Here is a 17,951-nt window from a genome sequence, read left to right on the forward strand (position 1 = left end):
GAAATGACAAGAGGAAGAATTGATTAAATTTTGGTGGTGATCCGGATCACGATCTGGATCCAGGAATTTTTTTAAGGATTCTTCACTATTGCGGGATAGGGGGTTATTGTTGTCTGGGAAAGATGAAAGATTATTTCACAGTATTTAGATACACATATTACAGTAATAAAATTGGAAGAAACTGGAGAAGTGAAGGACAAAAGAAGTGGCCTAAGAAACTAACTATAGAAGACGTATCTGGGACTAATGTCCTCAAGAAACAGGGGGAAAAAAAATCCAGCAAAGATCTGACACAGGAGCTGAGAGATTCATCTAGCCCTTTATTTGATTCATCTACTGTTCACTGAAGCCTCATCAGAAATGGTCTCAGTGGAAGGGTGGCTGTCAAGAAGCCATTCTTAAGGAAGGAAAACAGGGAGAAAAGGCTGAGGTATGACACATTACACAAGAACTGGACTGAAAATCAGTGGCAACAGGTCTGATGGAGTGATCAATCCAAATTTGAAATGTTTGGTTCAAATCATCATTGATATATGTATAGAGGAGCTCAGGAGAGCTAGAACAGGTAGTGTCTGCAGCCATCTGTAAAACACAGTGGAGGCTCTGTTATGGTTTGGGACTCCATTTCAGGCAGTAGCATTCGAGATCTTGTCAAAGCTGATGGAATTATGAAGACAGAAAATTACAACCAGAGTTTTAACCATCATGCATCTGGAGCCACCATGCATCTGGAGAGTCTCTGAGTGGCAACAATTTCATATTTTAGCATGACAATGATCCCAAACATACTGCCTACACAGTAAAAACAAGCAATGGACAACTATCAATCAAGGTTTGGCCTCCATAGAGACTGGACCTCAATATTATTGAAGCAGTGTAGGATCATCTTGACAGAGGGTGGAACAAAAGGCAACCAATATCCGAAGAAGTGCTTTGAACGTCCTTCAAGAAGCCTGGAGAACTATTCCTGAAGAAGTCTCTGGAGCTTGAAAAAGGCGACTGGACTTCTTTTTGTTTCTTGAAGACGTTTCACCTCTCATCCGAAAGGCTTCTTCAGTTCTCAACCAAATGGTGGAGAGACCCAGGTATTTAAACCCCTGTGGGCGTAGCCCCATGGAGGTGGTTATGACCCTCTATTGATCATGTGCGTGAACACATGTGCCCAGGTGTGAAGAGGGCGTGGGTCATATTTAATCAGTGGTTTCAGTTGAAACCAATTTAGGACTCCGCTCCATTGTTTCCTGTGGCCTATTGAGGTCACTGGAACAAAGGTGTGAATGGGGGTTGAGACGTCTGGGAAGGGAGCTCAGGACAGCACTGTAAGCGGGGGAAAGTTGGTGACGTAATCCACCTCCTCTGTTCAATGATGGTTGTTCACAGTGGACATAGATGGCTTCTTTCACTCCTCTTTCAAACCATCTGTTTTCCCTGTCCAAAATGTGAACATTGGCATCCTCAAAAGAGTGCCCTTTTTCCTTCAGATGCAGATGTACTGCTGAATCTTGTCCTGTCGAGGTGGCTCTTCTATGTTGTGCCATTCGTTTGTGAAGAGGCTGTTTGGTTTCACCAATGTAGCCATTGACCGCCCCACTTACTACCGCCTGTACCCTGGAGAAGCCACTCCATGCATTTATGGACTCCCAAAGATCCACAAAGAAGGAGTCCCACTTCGACCCATTATCAGCAGTATAAACTCGGTCACCTACAACATTTCCAAACACCTCGCCACCATCTTATCACCGCTTGTTGGCATCACACCCCACCACATTGAAAACTCTACAGATTTTACTAACAAGGTCCAGAATCTTGTACTGGATCCAGATGAAACCATGGTGTCCTTTGATGTGGTTTCACTTTTCACTTGCATACCCACAACTGAGGCAGTGGAGACCGTCAGAAGACGACTACAGGAAGACGATTCCCTACTGAACAGAACCAGCTTCACCCCAGATCAGATTTGTGCACTTTTAGATCTCTGCCTTACCACAACATATTTTAAATACAATGATGGATTCTACAGACAGAAGCATGGATGTGCCATGGGCTCCCCAGTGTCTCCCATTGTAGCCAGCCTTTACATGGAGGAAGTGGAAAGTAAAGCTCTTGGTTCTTTCAAAGGGAAGGCCCCTAGCCACTGGTACAGATATGTAGATGACACCTGGGTCAAAATCAAAACCCAAGAAGTAGAAGCCTTCACTCGTCACATTAACTCAGTGGATAAATACATACGTTTACCAGGGAGGACACCAGAGATAACAAGTTACCATTCCTGGACTGTGCAGTGCTTATCGAGGAAGATGGAAGCCTCAACATTGAAGTTTACCGGAAGCCCACACACACAGACCAGTATCTCCTCTTTGACTCCCACCACCCTCTGGAACACAAACTTGGGGTGATCAGGACCCTACAACACCGTGCGGAAAGTGTTCCCTCTAAGGCAGAAGGGAAGCATAAGGAACACACACACATTAAGAAAGCCCTCAAAACATGCGGTTACCCCGACTGGGCCTTCATCAAATCAGCTAAGATGCACAGGAATGAAGGCCAAACACAAACTACAGAGAATAGGAAGGACAAGAAGAAAAACATTGTCATCCCATATGTGTCAGGCTTGTCAGAGAAACTCAGAAGAATTTTCTCCAAGCATGACATCCCAGTATACTTCAAACCAAGTCACACCCTAAGACAAAAACTGGTTCATCCCAAGGACAAACCCGCCAAACACAAGATCAGCGATGTAGTGTATGCTGTTCAGTGCAGTGAAGAGTGCTCGGACCTCTACATTGGTGAAACCAAACAGCCTCTTCACAAACGAATGGCACAACATAGAAGAGCCACCTCGACAGGACAAGATTCAGCAGTACATCTGCATCTGAAGGAAAAAGGGCACTCTTTTGAGGATGCCAATGTTCACATTTTGGACAGGGAAAACAGATGGTTTGAAAGAGGAGTGAAAGAAGCCATCTATGTCCACTGTGAACAACCATCATTGAACAGAGGAGGTGGATTACGTCACCAACTTTCCCCCGCTTACAGTGCTGTCCTGAGCTCCCTTCCCAGACGTCTCAACCCCCATTCACACCTTTGTTCCAGTGACCTCAATAGGCCACAGGAAACAATGGAGCGGAGTCCTAAATTGGTTTCAACTGAAACCACTGATTAAATATGACCCACGCCCTCTTCACACCTGGGCACATGTGTTCACGCACATGATCAATAGAGGGTCATAACCACCTCCATGGGGCTACGCCCACAGGGGTTTAAATACCTGGGTCTCTCCACCATTTGGTTGAGAACTGAAGAAGCCTTTCGGATGAGAGGTGAAACGTCTTCAAGAAACAAAAAGAAGTCCAGTCGCCTTTTTCAAGCTCCAGAGACTACTATGACCTGGATGACTGAGAATCTACACAGACATATTCCTGAAGAAAGCCGCCTAAGAGAGTTCAGGCTGTGTTGAAGAATAAAGGTGGTCATATCATACCAAATATTGACGTTGAAGGTCATTAGAATTACACACACTCTCTTTTTGCCCCATCTATAACCTAAATACTGCATTTCCATGTATGTTTGCACATCTTAATAAATCGCTGCACATATTTCCCATTTTTTTAGTAAAAAAAATAAAGGATGGGTGGCTCAAGATTTTTACACAGTACTGTATAGTCACTTTGTAAAATTGGTAGACGCATCCACGACATTGCTAAAATTGTATTTTCAGTGCTTGACATTTTCATTTGATTTGCTAATAGTGGTTTGCAGCTGCAGGAACAGAACACAACGCAGCAACACCGACAAACTTTTCTCTGTCAGTACCAAGTCCGTTGCCTCTGGGTGTCCCTAAGAGGAACCACTTGAAAGTCTGTGCACTAGACTGTGTGAATAAACTCTGAGGACAGAAGGATTTAAGGAATTTAAAGCTGCTAACTACAAACACTGACAAATATTTCTTGCATCATAGGCTTTTGTCACAGAAACCTTTAAATTCTTTAATTAAATTCTCTAAAATCTCATATTTTTCCCTCAATGCACTATGACCTTTGCAAAAGTGAGAAATCAGTCACTGGAATACTTATAATAGGATGTCAGTACATTCTTTAACTCATTTAAGCATGACATTGTTTTAAACAAAAAAAAAAAGATCATTTTAAATAAAGTTTGAATTCACTGCAGCTAATTCATCTTTGTTTTCAGTCGACTGTTGCGTCCCTTCTTCATCCAAGCCTTTCACGCTGTCACGTCTTTCACACTACAATAAGTTATCTGAAAGGCAATACGCTTCATATGTGTTAATAGAGAATAATAAAGTTTGGTGAAGCAAAAGAAGCCAATTATCAACAGTCTGGTTAAAAGCTTAGAGGTGGTAATGCATACTAAACAGACAGCCAGCATGAGAAATAGAGCAGATATTTTGTCAGTCAGATCTGAGATATTACTGTTATATCTAGAACCACCATCCTAATACAGCTCTGTGTTAGTTAGAAGTTTTATTTCAGCTCACTTCTACCATCTATTTCCACATGTGCTCATTCCCTCCACATCAGATATCATTAAGGCCGGGTGGGGGTGGGGGGTGAAGACAGAGATGCCAGATCTGATGCAGACTATTTATATGCAGGCAGCTTGGGCTGATCCGAGTAAAAGACAGGCAACAAATTCAGGGAGAGCGGTGCACCCCTGAGACCTGACATAATATATTACTTATTGTGTATAATTCAAATAGCCATCCATCTCTAGTTAGTCATTCCGCTTGCATCAGGCCTTTCACATTCATTATCATATCAGTTAACACGATTTAATGCAAATGGCTCCACCCAGAAGCAGTGCCTACATATCAATTACTGACAGAGTGTTGTGCACGACAAGAGTTATTATGGTAACAATGCTGAGTTAAATTGCACCTGAGAGGAAGTGTGTGAATGTGAATGTCAGGAACGGATAAGACACTTCGAGGGAGCACGAGGAAGAGGAATCAAATGTTTTGTCCCCACTCTATTATTCTATAAAAGAGCCTTTTGGTACTTCATGAGTCTCCAACCAGATGCTAACTCAAGATGATCCTACACCTCAAATCAAGGTTTTTTCAACAAATGGTGATGAAATAACCTACACTCAGAACCTTCCCTGGTAACTAGATTGCCACCCACTATGTCTACAGAAAAAAAAAAAAAAAAACACAGAAATCATTAAGTCTCACAGCTGAGGATCAATGGCTGCATACAAATTGTGCTCATGCTATTTGCAGGGATATTTATCTCTGCCATTCTCTTGCCCCCAGGTATGAACCATATATGGCAGATTCAGTTCTAAATGATACATCCATCACCTAGTGAGCTAAAGTGACAGCCAATGTAAATATAGCACAGGTAGACAATTTTTCTCCTCAGGATTTAACAAACAATATGTGTTTTGAAACAATGATAGAATCATTTTCAGATGCTTTATGCTTGTGAAATTTAAAGTGCAGGGGTGCACGGTTGTACGAGTTCCTTTCTGCTGATGTGACTTGTGAAGAGTTGCAACTTCTCCCATTGGGTGCACAAACTGAGTCCTAGAGGGCACTGCATTTATTAGCAGATGGTGGTGGATTCACACTCCCACAGGGGATCACTACAACATTTTATTTCCCTTTAGAAAAGCAGTCAACCTAACAATGAAAATGAAGCAAATGCCAAAAAATAATGTTTTTCAAATGGCAAGTCAGCAATGATAAGTGCAACATTCTCGTCCCACAGCAAAATGAGTTTAATGTATGAGGAATGTATCTGTCAAGAATTTGAATAAAATAGGCTAGATCCATTTTTGGTTTTTGGTTTTGTTTTTTTCATTAAATAACTGCAGAGGTTTGATATAGGTTACATTATCTTTGCTCTAAGTACAATTTTCTGCAGAGGCATACTCTCAGTTATCCCAGCCTGCTGATAAAGTGTCTGCTGCACATGGTTAGGTACTCCCTTACCATTGTTGTCACTGATACGCTCTCCTCTGCCTTACCAATGACTTTTCCTGTTTCTTTTTCTGCACCAGTGGCCTGTTTCCATTTTGTTTGTGCCATCATTTGTTTGTTTGTTTTTTGCTGTGAATGAATATACAAACAAAAGACTGGTACAGTGGGACAAAGAATGATTTGACCCCCTGCTGAGTTTATAAGTTTGCTCATATACAAAGAAATGAACAGTCTCTAATTTTTATGGTAGTTTGATTTTAATACAGAGACAGAACACCAACCAAAAATCCAGAAAAACAAATTACATAAACATTAGAAAGTGATTTGCATGTCACTGAATGGAACAAGTATTTGATCCCCTACAACCTGGCCAGAATTCTGGCTCCCATAGACTGGCTGTGTGCCCACTGGCTGTAAATGATTGATTGATTACAATCAATCAATCAATCAGATACTCCTGATCCTGATTACAGTGGACAGTTGTGCTTTATGTGTATAAAGCACAACTGTCCACAGAATCAGTTTCTTCCATTCCAGCCTCTCCACCACCATGGGAAGACCAAAGAGCTGTCCACAGATATCAGGGACAAGATAGACCTGCACGAGGCTGGAATGGGCTACAAGGTCATCAGCAAGAAACTAAGAAGGTGACAACTGTTGGTGTGATTATTCAGAAATGGAAAAACAATAAAATGATTATCAATCGTACTCAGTCTGGAGCTCCATGTAAGATTTTACCTCATGGGGTGAAGATGATCACGAGAAAGGTGGTGGATCAGCCTAAAACTACACAGGAGGAGTTGTTCATGATCTGAAGGCAGCTGGAATCACAGTCACCCAACACCATCAGGAACAAACTACACCATAATGGATTGAAATCTTGCAGCGCCTGCAGGGCCCCCCGCTCAAGAAGGCGCATATGCAGGCCCATCTTAAGTTTGCCAGTGAACATGTATGACCCAAAGAACACCATCCCCACAGTCAAGCATGAAGGAGGAAGCATTATGTTTTGGGGCAGTTTTTCTGCTAAGGGTAGAGGATGACTTCACTGCACTGAGGGGCCAATGGACGGGACCATGTACCATAAAATGTCGGACGAGAACCTCCTTCCCTCAGCCAGAACGCTGAAGATGGGTCATGGATGGTCATGGATGTGTGTTCCAGCATGACAATGACCCAAAACATACCACTAAGCAAGGGTAAGGCAAAACTCCTGGCCCGGGGGCCGCTTCTGGCCCCGCCCCTACTTAATTGGAGGGGAAGTTGAAATGTCAAAAAAGTAACTTGTATTGTATGTTATTTTTGACATCAATTCACAGACCAGAAGCACCCCGCAGGCCAAGTTTGGGCACCCCTGCACTATGGCATCAGAGGAGTGGCACAAAAAGAAGATCATTAAGGTCATGGAGTGGCCTAGCCAGTCCCCAGATCTCAGCCCTATAGAAAATCTGTGGAGGGAGCTGAAGATTCGAGCTTAAAGGATTTAGAGAGTTTCTAAACTCTAAAGCCAAAATTCCTCCTGAGGTGTGAGCAAACTACAAGAAACATCTTACCACTGTGCTTGCCAACAAAGTACTAAGTCATGTTTTGATTGGGGATCAAATACTTATTTCACTCAATGACATGAAAATCAATTTTTAACTTTTATGTAATTATGATTTTTTTTTCCTGGATTTTTGGTTGATATTCTGTCTCTCGCTCCATTGAAATTAAAATACCATAAAAATGAGAAATTGTTCATTTCTTTGTAACTGAGCAAACTTACAAATTCAGAAGGGGATCAAATAATTATTTCCCCCACTGTATTAACACAAAACCAGACCTGAGATCCCTCTGTTGAGTTCTGTCTGTTGATGAGTTTCTAGTTTACCCGTATGTCATTACGATGATTTTATTTTTTAGTAGTAAATCAAGTGGATAAAAATAACACTGATACTTTAATTCTACAAAATTTTGAAAAAAAAAAAATGTTCAAATTAAATATAGCCAAAGTACACGCTACTTTGCCCCAAATCCTCGTCCAGGGCACCTCTCGACTGTGAGGGGAAAACCCCCACTCAGTGCAGATACAAACACCTACGAGTGTGACCTGGCCAGCAAGCCAGCGAAATGTGCCCTCTTAGTGCTCGTCTCTTCCATCTTTAGCCTGTGGTAATAACACTATGTGGACTGTGACTGACTGATGGTTTCTTGTAAACCTAGTGGAATTTTTATCAGAAGTTTAATCATTTATAAGCATGCTAGAAGAAGGTGTCAGACAGGAATTGCAACTGATGGCACTGTGTACAATATCAGCAAGAGTCGATACTCAGGCACGCAGCTTTGGGTGTGAGCACAGAAGCCCCAACCACCTGCCATTTAAAACTTCTGTTTGTGAGTAGCAGCCAATCAAAAGAAAGTTGGCTTAAAGCATGAGGAAGGGAGAGAAAATAGCTTGTTTCAGATATAGTGAGGGCCAGAATCAAGAATAGATGGTAGAATTCAACATAACAGATCCTGTTTAAGGTGCAAGAGAGATAATTAAAAAAAGGATTGATAAAAAGGTATTTAAAAAGTAAACTTTTTTGTGTTCTCAGTCACAGATATCAAAACCAAACAGGCTACAGGCACATCCACTATTACTTCAGGACCTTTCTTATTAGGCTGATTAAATGGCACAGTGCATCGTGCTTTGGCTGTAAATTAAACACTGTAGCATCATTCAATATTGATATAACTGGTGTGTACACAACCATGGCAGCCTTGTGTTCTGCAATATATAAAACTTTGCTTATTAACTGAGACATTTGTTTGTCAAAGCTTTATTTGCTGATAAGGACCCTGTTCCTAACCTTTAGCAATAGAGCTGCACACAAAATGCACCTATTTTATGGTTCACTGTGTCATACGCTCATGTTTGCGCTTATTTATGAGGCACAGTGTCATACATAATTATTCAGAGTAAGCCTAAATAAAAACAAACATGTAGCTCAACAACAAAATGCATCATGATCCAATAACAATGTCCTATACCTGACTAATTACTACACTCTTTTTATTCACTAATTACAATAGCAACAGTGATATATGTTTTGGTGTCTAGCCAAAGACTGCAAAACAGCAGGACACCAGATACTATCTTGATAAGGTTTGCAGATGTTTTGGGCAAAATGAGATCAAAAATTCAAGTAAAGATCTCCATGATTTCATTATGTAACTCTGATGCTATCAATGGTTGATAGTATCAGAGTAACAGAATACTTCCCTGTGGTCTTTGCTTTGAGCAAAATACCATTAGAGCCATCAAAACTATGGACAATTTTAAATTAATAAAATGTTATCGAAGTAACAAATCTGCATACATCTCATCTGCCAGTGTTCAAGTGCTCACAAAAGATCAGACACACTTTCCCCTCTATATTAAAACTGGTATATGGCTCATGAATTACTTACTGTGGCCATAAATGAGTATCTTTTCTTTTTCTTTACATGTACTCTCCCATTTCTAATTCATATGTATTGAGAAAGCTAAATTCAGGCCTGTGCACCAACAGAATTTTCAGAAATATTTGAAAACTGGGTATGTGTTCTGGTTTCAAACAACTTTCTAGGGCCTGTGATCTGCAGAGATTTAGAGAGCATTGGAGCAAAGTGTGAGCACAGAGGAGTACAGAAGAGCACACAGAGGTTGGGAGATATCCAGTTGCACACAGCCGTCCACACTAGGCACACATACAAAGCTAATTCCAACCTCCGGATCGCCAAAGAGAGAATGCGTGATTAGCAGAAAAGAGGAGGATATCAAAAAGAAGAAGGAAAGCTTCAAATATTTAAAGAACATGTTCAAAGACAGCGGGCAGTGGTAGAAATGTCTTTTAACTTAATTCAAGTATTCACATTTGATTCACAAAGATGCTTAACTCTGTTAATCTTTGCTTACTAAAAAAGCAGCGGAGAGCCTCAGCTGGATTAAGTGATATAAGATTCAGTTTTGCAAGTATCCTTCTGAATGCAGCTCTGTGCTCTGAGCTTACACTAAAGTTGAAAATCAATATCAACACACTAACTGGGTTTTGTGTTGTACTTACATGAAAATATTAGTTTAAACAATGTGTATTTACTTAAATCTGATTTGAACCTCAAACATACTTAATGCTGGCTGAAACCTTGAATCTCCAAAAGGTCAGTTTTGACATTGAACAAAATCTTTAAGTCGGCCATTATTAATGGCCACGCTCACATTCTCCAACCCTGTTTCCAAGAATTGTGTCTGAACTCACCCCCTGCTTACTATATAGTGGACTATTAAGTTTTATTGCGTTAGCTATTTTGCAATGCTGCCCAAATGTTTAGTGAGTATTACTACATGCTATATAGTGCCCTCAAATTACCCCTTCTGTCTTGCACAGATGGGAAAAAAGGCAGACAGAACAGAGGAAAGGGGAAAGTGCATCACAACATAAACTGAAGACATCATGTGTAATTCATGTATGTATATTATGAATATTTATGCATGACCATATTTATTTAGCAGACCAGTGTTTTGTGTGACACCAGTCATGTAGGCAATCCCAAATTTATTTTTTTTTCACTTTGCAGATATGCTCAATTTATAGTCTTATAAAACTAAAAATAACTACCTAAACATACATGGATGGATGGATGGATGGATGGATGGATGTATGGATGGATGGATGGATGGATGGATGGATGGATGGATGGATGGATGGATGGATGCCCATCAATATAACAAAGGAGTGTTTTTACAATGTATATTTGAGGAATATCAAATAGCATTTAGGCCACCAGTAATATGACTGATTATGATGAGTGAACAGTTTTTTGTCTTGTAATATAAAGCCCACTTGTCTAATTTATGTTTATGAAATGGCAATACTTGATTAATGTTTCAATACCAACCATTTTCTTCCTTAAAGAAATATTAATCTGCTATGTAGAGAACAGCACTTTTAGTTCATGGTCTGGTTTAATATCATTCAACAATTATTACTGAAAAACACTATATGGACAAAAGTACTGGGCCACCTACACTTGGCCATAGAAACCCATGCCAGGAAGCTCCTGGTGTAACGTTTTTGTGCTGATGTTAATAACAGAGGAGATTTGGAACACAGCTGAGTTGCTTTGGTTCCTAAACACTTCCACTTTGCAATTATACCCCTTACAGCTGATCGTGAAGTATGTAGGAGGGAAGAAATTTCACAAACTGATTTGTTGCAGTGGTGGCACCCTATTACATTACCACAATCAAATTCAGTGAGCTCTTTAGAACGAGCCAATCTTTCACAAATGTTTGTTAAAGTAGACTGCATGGCCATGTGCTTGATTTTATACACCTGTAGCAATGGGACTGAAAACACCTGAATTTAAAGATTAAGAGGTGTGGCCCAATACTTTTATGTATATTATATGTATATTTAAACAAGGTGAAACTTCACAAAAAAAAATGAGCTTGCTTTGAAGTTGCAAAGTATAATAATATGAGTAAAGCAGTAGTACCCTTATTATACTGCTATAATCTTCCAGATCAGGATGCCTGAACTTTTTACACACTGTGCAGCATGGTGGAGGAGTGGTTAGTAGCTATGTTCTCCCTGTGCCTGTGTGGGTGTTCCCCAGTTACTACAGCTTTCTCCCACAGTCCAAAGACATCCATATTAGGTTAATTGGGATTCTACATTGTCCATGGATATGAGGTAGATAAAGTGCTATATGAATGCATGATTAAAATGTGACTTGTAGTCTAAAGTGCTATGAGTGGTCAGTAAGACAAGAAAAGACAAATGAGAGTACATTACATTGTTAAAAGAGCAGGGGGAAAATCTCAAGCTACTCGAGTCTGTCAAATCCAGATTTATTACAGCTGTCACCCACATCACCTTTTTCACAAGCTGTATTAATATACTCTTCAAGTGGCCAGCTATTTTATCTCACCTGAGTTAAGGTGGTTCACCTAGAAAGCCTATTTGACTACAGTTCCAAGTGGGCCTCAATTATATTGTTTAAGCTGCAACCTTCCGCATACAAGCCCTCTAGCTGTCCCTCTAAAGTGACACTAATTAGACAGAAACTAGAGCCAAAGGGATGCTGCATTATCATACTGTCCTATCATCTGGGTGTCTGTGTGGGTGAGTGAAAAACAAAGAATAAAAAAAGGGGGGGTGGGCGCAGAGTATACTTCAGCTGGACTGCAGGCTTCAGTGACTGGCAAAATGTCTGCCTTTCCAAAATGTGTCTCTATCATTCACATTAATGAATCGTCTTTACCTTGTTGAGAAGGCATAAAGGGAGCTGATGCTCGCTTCCCTGAATAACAATTCAATTAATCTGTTATATTTTAAAAGCTTCTGTGTGGTTACGGGCATTTTTGAGGTGCTTTAAAACGACACTGGGCTCTCAGACATTTATATTATACATCAGTGATCAATGAATATGATGTTCTTTGCCTTGAGGTAATGAGTCTTAAGCAATTATCCCAGCGCGCCAGTACTTCCCCTTCCAAGCCGTGGAAGGTTTTCTAGCAAATACCACAGTTGATTTCACTAATTAGTTCCTCCCTCTCCGATTGAAGGTGTGTTAATTAGTGAAATCAGCTGGTGGAACGTTTGGCTGGAGTGAAACGTTGCAGCGTCTAAAACCGGAAGACTGGACATGTCTCTCTTCAAGGGAACAGCTGTCCTCTGTATCCCAAGCCAAGTGATAAATATAGCTCTGTGATGTTAAAAGGTTGCCCCCCCCCCCCTTCATGAAAAGATGCATCACCAGCCCCAAAAATAAACAACAGACTGCTTTATCTCATCTCTAATTTCATTCATCATCACACAGTTTTAGCCTTGAAGGCGAGCCTTTTCTGTAAAGCTGATAAGTCACTTCGGCTATTACGTGACTTTTTATTAAGATTTACTCAACCGTGACTTCGGGCTTCATATATTTGCTCAGCCTTTCAGGTCTGTGCCCTTTTTTTTTTTCCCCCAAAAAAATATGAATAACAGAAAAGCACTGCAACACATCAGAGAGCAACTGTTCTCTTTTCAAAGAGGAAAGGGGAGGTCTGGCTTTCCAAACAAACAAATCCATCAGCTATTGACATATGAGATATCAAAAGTGACATTAACGAGCTGCAAACACAAAATACACCCGACTCTCGCACAGGATATTGGAGTTTGAATTATCTCTGGGACGCCTTTATGTTTCACATTCAGTCACTGTTTACGTGATTTTCACTCATGGTTCGGTTAGATTCAGGCATGCAAACTACTTATTTAAGGCTAGGCACAAAAACGTTCGGCTCTGCAGAAACCATCATGACGTAGAAGAGTTTTTTACCAGCTTTAGTATGCATACAACCACATGAGAAAAGACCTAGAATGAAATTACAGTTCCTAATGCATGGTTTCTGTCTCCCCTCTCCTCTCCCAGCAGAGACAAAACAGAACACAGCAGATAACCCACCTGCCTTCAGAGCCTCTGGGCCTGCTTACAACAGGGAGTCAGTGGGGAATAATAATACTAGAACACTGGTTCACCATAACAGGCAAGATAATAAGTGCTGATCCAGCACTCTGAGCTTTGTCTATTGAAAAAAACCCAAAACACTGGCCACTCCAGAAGAACATCTGGGTTCTTCTTTCAGCCAAAACAATCCACAAGGCCAAAGTCAGCTTGACTCTAGCACACAGAGGATAATACAAAAATTCATGAAGATAACACAAACATGAATAATACATTAATAATAATCAGTAAACATGAAATTTCTCCCAGACATTATTTTGATTAACATACATTCTCTAAAGATTAAGGTTAAACAAATCTTAGCCTTTCTAGCATGGTGAGTTTACCGGCAGCATGCACTTCTTCACTCTCCTGCTACGGACTGCGTAACTTTTCTCATCATCATAATGACGGCTTGAACAAACATCCCGTCCCACCATTTTCTGGCTGAGAACAGTCTCCTGTCACCATAACTGATCAGTTATGCAGCATCGATAATGCAATTTTTGAACCTAATGGCTATCTTCATATAAAAAAAAACTACTTTCAGGTGCTGCATTATTGTCACGGGGTCGCCACAGTGGGCAGCTCCACAAATTGGCCGATCTCAAAGTCAAGTACACCTAATGCTGCACCTTGATAATGTGTCAGTGGTTCTAACCTGAATAGGTTAATCATTTGTTTGACATAAAAAAAATAAAATAAAATGAATGGAAAGCAGCACTTTCTCTTAAAATAAAACAATAGTATCTGTATGACAGCTATAGAAGCCTTCTCTCCACCTACGACATGTCAAAATACACCTGAGGGAACGGTGGAGAGGTGGAAAAGATATGATAGACTATTAAACCAGTAAGGATGGCTGCAAAGTTCTGATAACACCACTTTTCCTATGGTCGATGTATCTGCTTCATCTTTTCACACATGCAGTAGAATCACAGGCCGTTCTCAGTGATACACACCATAATGTGGTCTGTGGTGCGTGGCTGAGGCCAAACAGGGGTGAGAGGAGATAGATGAAGACCAGAATGGCTGCCCGACAGAGGAAATCAGGTTGGAACGACAGTACAGATGGATGCGCATTTAATTTTATGAATTAGCTCAGTTAAGGTCATTACACTGTGTTTGAAGCTGCAGTGCATGCCAACTGACCAGACTCTGACTCTGCAACAATGCTTAAAGCCAAGCTTCATATAAGTCTTAACCTGAGGTCCCATCGAACTATAAGGTCTATTGAAAGTGTCTCTGGGGCATTTATGTACAAGCCTTCTGTACTAGTAGCTAATAAAAATAAGCTACAGAGTCAATCAATTGACTGTAGCTTTTTGCAGTGTAGCAGAAAAGCAGAGACAGGGCTGGATTTAGACAGATTCAGGACCTTCACTGGATGCGCGCTGCTGGAAAGAAAACATTCACAAAAAAAAAAAAGATGAGAGGAGAATGAGGAATTAGCATGCAAAGCATGCTGAGAATAAAGCAGTAACATATTCAACACTTTGTTTTAGTGCTGTCAGAGTTATTTTTGCGTGACTCAGCTGAAAACTAATGTCCCAAAAACTGCACATCCAAGGGAGACTGGTCTGTGCAGCTGCTGAGGGGGCCAGTGAGGAGTGAAGATTGTATGACATATTTCATATTTTTGTATATAGGACATATCATCTGTAATAATATCAGCCCAGACATGAGAACGAGAGCAGCACGTCAGCCTCCAATACTTTGCAAAATATCTCCTGAACATTTACAAGGTTAAACTACTTTAGTTACTGTTAAACTAAAGTGTATCGAGTTGTGTCATCCATCCATCCTGTTCCACTTAGCCTTTTTAGGGTTGTGGACAATTTAGAATCACCAGTGAACCTAACCCCACTAACTGCATGTCTTTGGACTGTGGGAGGAAACTGGAGTACCCGGGGAAAACCCACGCAGACACGGTGAGAGCGTGCAGACTCCACACAGAAAGGCCCGGGCCAAGGTGGATTCAAACCCAGACCTTCTTGCTATGAGGCAAAAGTGCTAACCACTGCCCCACCGTGCTGCCCCAGTTGTGTTATTGTTTTACTTAATATTCCCATTCAAACACTCCCTGAGCTACTTTTGTGCTTACATTTAACTTATGCTGTGTCACGATAATGCTGCTGCTACTGCAGCTGGCACCTTGTTTCAGTAGATTCACACTTTGAATTAGTTAGTCTGTCATCAATGACAGTGACTCATTGGAAAAGAAGGATAGAAAATGCCCTTAATTCTCTTTGCACTTATTAATGCTGCTGCCTGCCTGCAAGCTGCAATCACAGAAAATAACACAAAATGTTGTTTTTCAATATCAGAAACAATGTTATAGCAAATTTTCTCAAAACATCATGGTATAATTTTGAGGCTATAGAAAATACACCAACTTCACTTTGATTTCATGAAGAAAGTTTGTGTAAAGCTTTGAGATAAAGACTTGAGGCTGTTGGGTTTTGCATCACATACCTTAATCTCTAACAGACTTGTCAAGGCTAACAGCAGCAGGTTTTGATAACAATGATCAGAATACAAAGATTTTGATTGGGAGACTTTTTTCTCTCTCTTACAATTGAAATGCTAAGAAATGACCTCTTAATGAAAAAAAAAATGTTTTTAGGTATGTTATTGAACCTGTTATTCAACTGAAGGATCTTATTTTTTAAATGCAGCCACTGAGGTCAATTATCTACCCTTTGTGTTGTGTTATTCCAGAAACTTCCTATTCACCAGTGGTGCATTCCTTAGTCAAAGTAACTCTTGAGTATTCAAGAATTTCAATTGCATTTTGAGAGGAGACACCAGGGTTTAAATTCAGTTTTTTCACTCTTCTTTCCTGTGCCAGTCCCTGTGCCACTTAGTGTTATGTAATGGCCAGCTCCTCATTAAACTGTTCCTACTGGTGTCCAATACTTTTCAAGTCTACTTTCCCAGCTTTACACAATTTGCTTATCCAAGGACACTTTGGCGTGTGGACCAAGGGAGCCGGCGATCAGTCAGTTCACTTCCACCAACAAGGTGAACAAGGAACGCTAGATACATCACCATTAGCTGTTTTTAACCCCATTTAATGGATTCTTTGCTTAAGGCGACCCTGATACAGTATAATGAATATTGCAGCACAACCATAACTTTTCAAGCTAATGAATCTGGCTTTCAGAGAATGAGGTACACTTGACATGCAAATACATTCTTCTTCTACAAGGTTATCATCCTTGCACGCCTGACTCGTTCATTTAAGCAAAAGCAAAAGAAGTGAAGATTATCAATATCAACCAGAAATCTCCAGTCTAATTCCAAATAAAGCAGGATGTGATTTTTAAAAAAAAGACTATTTTCATTAAGATCTTACTGCTTTCTACCTTCTTTTTTCTTTAGTTTTTTTGTAAGACTATTTTGTCTTTCATGGGAGCGGTAGTCTCTAATTTCTCCTGGGAGCCACAAGCTGCTGCTATCTCAGCTGTGTTTACTAATCTTCCCTCGACACCAATTTCTCAGCCCCGCAAAGTTAATACTGGTCCAATGTAAATAGCCTTATCTCATAAACTCTTGTTATTCCCCCCACCTCGGCTGCCCAATGTGATACATGGTTAGAAGTCAACACAAGGGGATTAAGTCGGAGAGGAGGAGAAAAAGACAAAAACTTCTTGTGCCTGTATCTGTGGGAAGATTATCCACCTTAAATAACACAGAGAAAATGTCAAGTTATACACAACGAAGGAACGCTGCTGTCAATATACAGTGACAGCAATTAGGAGAAGAACATGAATAACACACTGGTTCTAGCGCCGGGCTGAAGGATTAAGGGCTAATAAATTAGACAGAGTTTGTCTTCTGGTCCTTGGATCGATCGTGGACTGATGCTCAAAGCCATCATGTGGAGATTCCGCTACCTGCCTCACTCCACCTGTGCAGGTCTGTTCCACTGATGGCTCTGGATTGTTGTAAATGCCACGGCAGTAAGTTTTAATTAAACCCGAAGGGAAAAGTATTAATTATCTCATTGCCTGCTGTGAACTAGATGGTGGCTGTAGGCAGATTCTCACTCAAATGCTGATGATGTGGGGCTGAATGAAGAGTGATTTAGGATTAAATGTGAGATTTATCGAGCTCAGAACTGTATTTGGATAACCACCTGCAGACAAGAAGCGATTTTAATGCTTTAAATCAAAACCACAAGTACCCGGCTCCTAAATTACCCCTGCAGGATGTTTTTGACCATTTTCAAAGGCTACTTGAGTTGATAGGTTCCAAATGGACAGACTGTTCCCTGAAGCCTGCATTTATTTCTTTTTAGATGATGTATCTGATTGTATCCTATCTTGTCATCTCTCCATCTGTTCCTCTTAGCTACCCTATCTTTATGTCTACTGAATTAGCTCTCTTCTAGCAACAAATAATGCAAGTGCTTTCTTTGAAGCTTAAAGAAACTGTTCCTCCTATTGAGCGTGCAAGTCCTCCCTCCTTCTCTTGTAAAATGAACACTTAGATGTATGTCTGTGTCATGGAT

The 17,951-nt window shown here is 40.5% G+C and overlaps 1 protein-coding gene across 2 annotated transcripts in view; it reads right to left on the reverse strand.

Moving 5' to 3' along the window:
* Positions 1-17,951, reverse strand: part of ptprub (protein tyrosine phosphatase receptor type Ub) — a 191,727-nt gene that overhangs the window by 121,354 nt on the left and 52,422 nt on the right. The gene's annotated exons all lie outside the window — the stretch shown is intronic.

Source organism: Archocentrus centrarchus, chromosome 16 (assembly GCF_007364275.1).
Source record: "Archocentrus centrarchus isolate MPI-CPG fArcCen1 chromosome 16, fArcCen1, whole genome shotgun sequence".
In the NCBI taxonomy this organism is placed as follows: domain Eukaryota; kingdom Metazoa; phylum Chordata; class Actinopteri; order Cichliformes; family Cichlidae; genus Archocentrus; species Archocentrus centrarchus.